Source organism: Dermochelys coriacea, chromosome 3 (assembly GCF_009764565.3).
Source record: "Dermochelys coriacea isolate rDerCor1 chromosome 3, rDerCor1.pri.v4, whole genome shotgun sequence".
In the NCBI taxonomy this organism is placed as follows: domain Eukaryota; kingdom Metazoa; phylum Chordata; order Testudines; family Dermochelyidae; genus Dermochelys; species Dermochelys coriacea.
The window spans coordinates 93,708,718-93,715,616 of NC_050070.1; positions in this window are offsets into that span (position 1 = coordinate 93,708,718).

Below are 6,899 nucleotides of genomic sequence, written 5' to 3' on the forward strand. Positions count from 1 at the left end.
ATGTCTGAGCTATTGAAGTCCTTAAATCATGGTTTAAAGACTTCAAGGAGCAGAGAAGCCTCCCTCAAGTCAACCATGCCCCATGCTACAGAGGAAGGCGAAAAACCTCCAGGACCTCTCCAATCTGCCCTGGAGGAAAATTCCTTCCCGACCCCAAATATGGCGATCAGCTAAACCCTGAGCATATAGGCAAGATTCACCAGCCACATACTGCAGAAAATTCTTTCCTGGGTAACTCAGATCCCATCCATCTAATATCCCATCTCAGGGGATTTGGCCTATTTACCATGAATATTTAAAGATCAATTACTTACCAAAATCCCATTATCCCATCATACCATCTCCTCCATAAACTTATCAAGTAGAATCTTAAAACCAGATAGATCTTTTGCCCCCACTGCTTCCCTTGGAAGGCTATTCCAAAACTTCACTCCTCTGATGGTTAAAAACCTTCGTCTGATTTCAAGTCTAAACTTCCTGGTGGCCAGTTTATACCCATTTGTTCTTGTGTCCACATTGGTCCTGAGCTGAAATAATTCCTCTCCCTCTCCTGTATTTATCCCTCTGATATATTTATAGAGAGCAATCATATCTCCCCTCAACCTTCTTTTAGTTAGGCTAAACAAGCCAAGCTCCTTAAGTCTCCTTTCATAAGACAAGTTTTCCATTCCTCGGATCATCCTAGTAGCCCTTCTCTGTACCTGCTCCAGTTTGAATTCATCCTTTTTAAACATGGGAGACCAGAACTGCACACAGTATTCTAGGTGAGGTCTCACCAGTGCCTTGTATAACGGTACTAAAACCTCCTTATCCCTACTGGAAATGCCTCTCCTGATGCATCCCAAAACCGCATTAGCTTTTTTCACAGCCATATCACATTGGCAGCTCATAGTCATCCTATGATCAACCAATACTCCAAGGTCCTTCTCCTCTTCTGTTGCTTCTAATTGATGCGTCCCCAATTTATAACTAAAATTCTTGTTATTAATCCCTAAATGCATAACCTTACACTTCTCACTATTAAATTTCATCCTATTACTATTACTCCAGTTTACAAGGTCATCCAGATCCTCCTGTATAATATCCCGATCCTTCTCCGAATTGGCAATACCTCCCAGCTTTGTATCATCTGCAAACTTTATTAGCACACTCCCACTTTTTGTGCCAAGGTCAGTAATAAAAAGATTAAATAAGATTGGTCCCAAAACCGATCCCTGAGGAACTCCACTGGTAACCTCCCTCCAACCTGACAGTTCGCCTTTCAGTAGGACCCATTGCAGTCTCCCCTTTAACCAATTCCTTATCCACCTTTTGATGTTCATATTGATCCCCATCTTCTCCAATTTAACTAATAATTCCCCATGTGGCACGGTATCAAATGCCTTACTGAAATCTAGGTAAATTAGATCCACTGCATTTCCTTTATCTAAAAAATCTATTACTTTTTCAAAAAAGGAGATTAGGTTGGTTTGGCACGATCTACCTTTTGTAAAACCATGTTGTATTTTGTCCCATTTACCATTGACTTCAATGTCCTTAACTAATTTCTCCTTCAAAATTTTTTCCAGGACCTTGCATACTATAGATGTCAAACTAACTGGCCTGTAGTTACCCGGATTACTTTTTTTTCCTTTCTTACATTAATTCATAATCTAAAGAAAGGGGTGAATAATGGGGTTGCAAGTTTTGCTAAATATTTCAGTTGATCAAACCCAAAGAAGACTATGAAAGTACTATTCCCAGCCAATGGGAGCTGCAAAGCTGGTGCGGGGGCAGCGCATAGAGCCTCCCCAGCCTCCCCTGTTCTTTGGGGCCGCAGGATCATGCTGACCGCTTCTGGGAGCCACTGACCAGAGCTGCCAGGATCCCTTTTTGACTGGGCATCCACCAGATGCCTGGCAACTCTAGTCGCAACCCACCAGCCAGTAGCAGGAAGGTTGTAGGTGAGTTGCAGGCCCGGTGTAGAGAGCAGGCCTGTGGGAGGAGGATTGTTGGAGAGAGAGCCTGCCCCAGACTCACAGCTCCTGTCCCATGGGGCAGGGCCTGGCTTCCAACAACTTCAGGTGTTGCAACCTCTTGCATGGGGTTGCAGTGCCACTCAGATATGGCCTGGCTGCCCCTCTCTCACAACAGATGGGTGGTTGGGCCAAACCTTAGTGGTACTGTGACTCAGTGCACCAGGTCTCAATGTCTGGAGCAGGGAGCCAGGAGGCACTACTGTAGGGATGTGCATGTATGTCGGGGGGTGGAAGCTCACTCTCCAAATCCTTCTTCCACTTTGGGGCCTCCTCTCCATGCTGTGCCAGAATTAGAGTTGTGATGTTAGGGAGGACGGCGTTCCTGTGGGTAGTTGGTGTCCCTTCAGCAAAGTGAGGAGGAGGAGAGGGATGCTGGCCTATGATTTTGCACCCTCTCTCCCCAGTGACTTTGGACCTCAGATGAGTCTCAAAAAAGACAAAATGCAGTTTGTGGATTAACTCAGAGAAAAGTGTGGGACTCACTGCTCCAGCTTACAAACTGAAGAGAACAGCTTGGGATGCACAACATTGTCACAAAGGGCCTTTCTCAGTCCTGATCCCGATTAATGAATCACAGCATGGATTACTGAATACAAGCTGATCAGAATTAGAGAGAAAAAAAAAGGAGGGAGGCAGAGGGGGAAAATATCAAGAATTTGTCTCCATTTTGTGACCAGCTATTGATGTGGTTGATTTTTTAAAAAAATTTAACCATTTAGTTTTGAAGGAAAAAACTTTATTTGGGACATGTCCAACTAGCTTTATCTGTAAGATCAAGGAAAATATCATCTTCTCTTTGGGTAGTGGTGGTCAAAAAAAACCCAGACAAATAATATTAAGAGAGAGAAATAAAACAATAGTGAAAATATTTAATTTACTATTATACAAAGCAGCAGTATACCCTCATCAGCCTCATCTCAGAAAAGAAGAAATAGGGGTCCAGAAATGAGTAGTGAAAATAAGAGGCCTGGAGAAAGTTCCATATATTGAGATATTAGAAAGTTTTAATTTTGTTTAGTTTAGAAGAACTTAAGGTGACCTTCAGTGAAATTGAAATAAACCAAATTTAAAACCAATCAAAATAAAAAGAAACTTTTTTACCCAACGCATAATTAGTCTGTAGAACACATTGCTACAAATTACTACAGCCATGAGCCCAAGAGGATTCGGAAAAGGATTAATATGGATATCCATAATGATATGGATGAGGCCATCCACAGTTACATAAGAAAGTATAAAAAATTGAAAGGGATATAAATCCTCATGCTTCAGTGTATAAGTCAAAAACTATCTAATGGGGGTTAGAACTCCCCCTCTGGACTTATGTCATTATAATAATTTATTACTGGGTTTCTTGCCTCTTTCTCTGAAGCATCTGGTTTTGATAGAGCCTATGCATTTGTGATTAGAACTCCACTGACTCTTTAGACAGCAAGTCACAATGCTTCCTCCACCTGCAGTGCCCAACTGTGCAAGGAATCCCAGGGCAGAGTAAGGATGCATTTTTGTGCAGAGGCATGAGTGTTCACAAGGCCCTGAATATTTTATGAGAATGAGACAAGTTATTATCTTCCTATCTTTTACCTACAACTTCGGAAGGTGCAGTAAACAGCTACATATACCTGATGCTAATTAAAAGGCATTTATTATATAGAACTGGTGGGGGCCCTTTCTATCAAAGATTCCATGGAACTCAACAAAATATGTAAACTCATCTCTGCAATGCAGCCATTTCTGAGGTCAGAAGCAGCAGCATTTATGCAGCACACAACAGGACCAGTTAAGGAAAGGAAATGAAGAAATAATAATGTGCAGAGAGCACTCAGCTCTAGTTATCCCTTCCTTCTAATGCAGACAGCAATATACTGCTCTCCCAAGATGTGGATGAAATCAGCACCTAAATGAAGAAGAGTTGGCTGAAATGTAATCATGGAAAAATAGTGATTATATTAGTAGGAAGAGCTTGTTATCACCATGATATGACCCCCTATTGGGAGCAACTATATGGTGCTCAAATGGGAGGGCAAGCAGGACAAGGGCAATGAGTTCAAACTACAACACAGCAGATTTAGATTAAATCTCAGGAAAAATTCCTAATTGTAAGAACAGTAGGACAATGGAACAGACTGCCCAAGGAGTTGTGGAAGCTCCTTCTCTGGAGGTTTTCTAAAGGAGGCTGGATAGCCCTCTGTCTTGGTTGGTTGATACAACAAATTCTGCATCTTGGCAGGGGGTTAGACTAGCTGACCCTTGCTGTCCCTTCTAACCCTATAGTTCTATGATACTATTACCTAGATAAAACCAACACAGAGAAACAATATATTTAATACAAACTGCAGTGGGGATACATTGAGGGCTGCAATTCTAGTGTGTCTTTTTAAAGCTTTGGTGTTCCTTGTAGCTCCCCAGAATGGTACAATGAAGACTTGGCAAGGAGGGTTTCTAGAATCTATGTCTGGCTAATTCTCTAGTTTGTGTTTGTAAAAAATAGTGTGTGATGACTTAATGGTCTTTTTGCTTCTTTTTTTTTTAAGGCTTAAACTTGAGAGTCCTACAGAAGAAATATCTTAATATAATTTGGATAGGTGTTCACAAAGGTCCTAAAGAACTGTCAAATGTTCAGTTACCTGAGGTATTTTATTGCTTTTTGTTTTTTAAATCACAACTATTTTAACTTCAGGTAGAAGGTCATAAGCTGCAGCTTTAGTGTATGTTTGTATAAAAAGTTACCATTTACCTAGGGATTCTTTTCAACCACAAGCCAAATGTTATGCACCGCATATTAATACGCATACTTTAGTACTAATTCTCATGAGCATATATTGCCTCATTTATTATTTCCTCCTACATTCATCCACATTCCCTTCCTCCACTTGCATTTGTTTTTTCTTCTCCAAGTGTCTCTCCACACAGAGGAAAGCAAAACTATAACAATACACAATACACTCATGCCTTTAGCTGAATCCTGTTGGGGAGATGCACTTATACTTGCACTTCCCTTATAATCTACCTCCCAATTTTTCCTTTGCTCTGGGGAGAAGCATTCCTGCTGCAGCTATGATATGTGGTGAGAGGCCCCTGTAAGAAAAGTCAGGGCCCAGGCTGCTCATGACTGCCTTTTGAAGGCCCACCTGGGAGGGTAATTGACTGCTCCAAGTGTCTGCTTCATGGTTAATTGGTAAACTAACACCTAGCCCAAATAAAAAGGTGACCCGATATCAGTTAAGGTAGATACTCTCAGGGACAAGGGGCTCATGGAGCAAGTGTTCATAGAGAAGGGAAGAGGAGAAGGAACTCAGAGAGGGACTTCCCAGGTAGCTAGTAGGGGCCTATTCAACAAATAATGACCTGTTGAGAGAAAAGGGGTAGCTGGCAGAACACCCTGGGAGAGGCCTTGACTCCAGTTGAGGAATTCAATGTGAGCATGATCCGAGGCTAAAGTGTCAAGACATAAGACTGAGTAACCCAGATTTTGCAGTGGGGTAGCTGAGCGAAGGTTTTGCTTATGCTTTGAGTTAGTCTTTTCTGTTAATAAATGAGACCTGCAAAGGAGATGCTGTTTAGTACCTGAAGGCTTGCTTGGGCTTGTTTATAGCCTGGTGAGGGGAAATCAAGGCAAGACTCACCCATGGTGCCACACCTGACCACAAAGGGGTGCACAGGGATGGCCTGTGCTTTGACAAACATACCTTCCCCCGGTGCAGCTATATTGGCTGGCTCATGGGGGTTTGGAGTCAAAGCTCTGCCTCTTTCTACCCTTGGGCAGGGGTGGGGGAGGATGTAGCATCCCTTCAGGGGCTGCTCTTACTGCTGCACAGCTACCCAAGATATGAGTTAGCTCACCCTGCAGAATAATATGACACTCTACAACCCCTTATTTCCCTATGTGGCTGTGCAAGGCAGGTCACAATTGGACCCTTACTTTTCCTTCTCCCTACTGCTATCCCCTATTCTCTGCAACGCTTTCACCCTTTGTCTCCTTTCTGCTTCAGGTCTTCTCTCCTGTTCCCGTCCTTTCTGCCCGGAATACTCTCCTTGCCTTCATCTCACTCCATCTTCAAATACCTCCTTACACTCCAATTTCAAGTATTCATTCATTCTCTTCAATAATCTCTACTTCCCCCCCTCTCCAAAACTTTTATCCTGTGTCCTGAGTTATTTAGACTGTAAGTTCTCTGGGGGCTTATCTATGCTGTAAAGCAACATACACATTGATAACATTATGTAAATGTCTCATCATGATGAGATTAGGTTCAAGTTCAAATTAAAACTTGAAAAAGCTCCACAATCAACATACAATAAGTAAGGCCAAGGTTTGTTATGGAGGTCACTGAAGTTGAGGACTCCGTGAATTCCAAAGACTTCTGTGACTTCAGCCCTGGTGGCTGGGAGCTGCAGGGTCCCGCCGCCTCCTGCAGCAACAGGAAGCTGTGAGGTACCCCCACTGCCTGAGGCAGCGGGCCCCCAAGCTCTCAGCCCCCCTGGGCAGTGGGGTACCCCACAGTTCCCCACCATTGCCGGGGACCCCGGCAGCTCCCCGGCTGCCGCCGCGGGGCAGGGGGACCTCGGCAGTTGTCCACTGTGGCAGATCTCCACAGCTCCCCAGCTACCACCACAAGGCAGTGGCGACCCCACTTGTACCTGAGAAAGTATAATAGGCTTGAGAAGTGAGAACAAATATTAGCTTCCTCACACAGCTGTTGTTTTTTTCTGACAATGATGGCACATTCTTTTTGGCAATGTTCGCCAACCTTATCATTTCTAATTATGGTTTGTAAGCAAGGTGAATGAGCTCTCCCCTGACAGCTAGTGATGAGCCATGGGAGAGAAGGCTTCAGGACCAGACTGTATTTACATGAACTCACCTACTCTGCCTAGGTA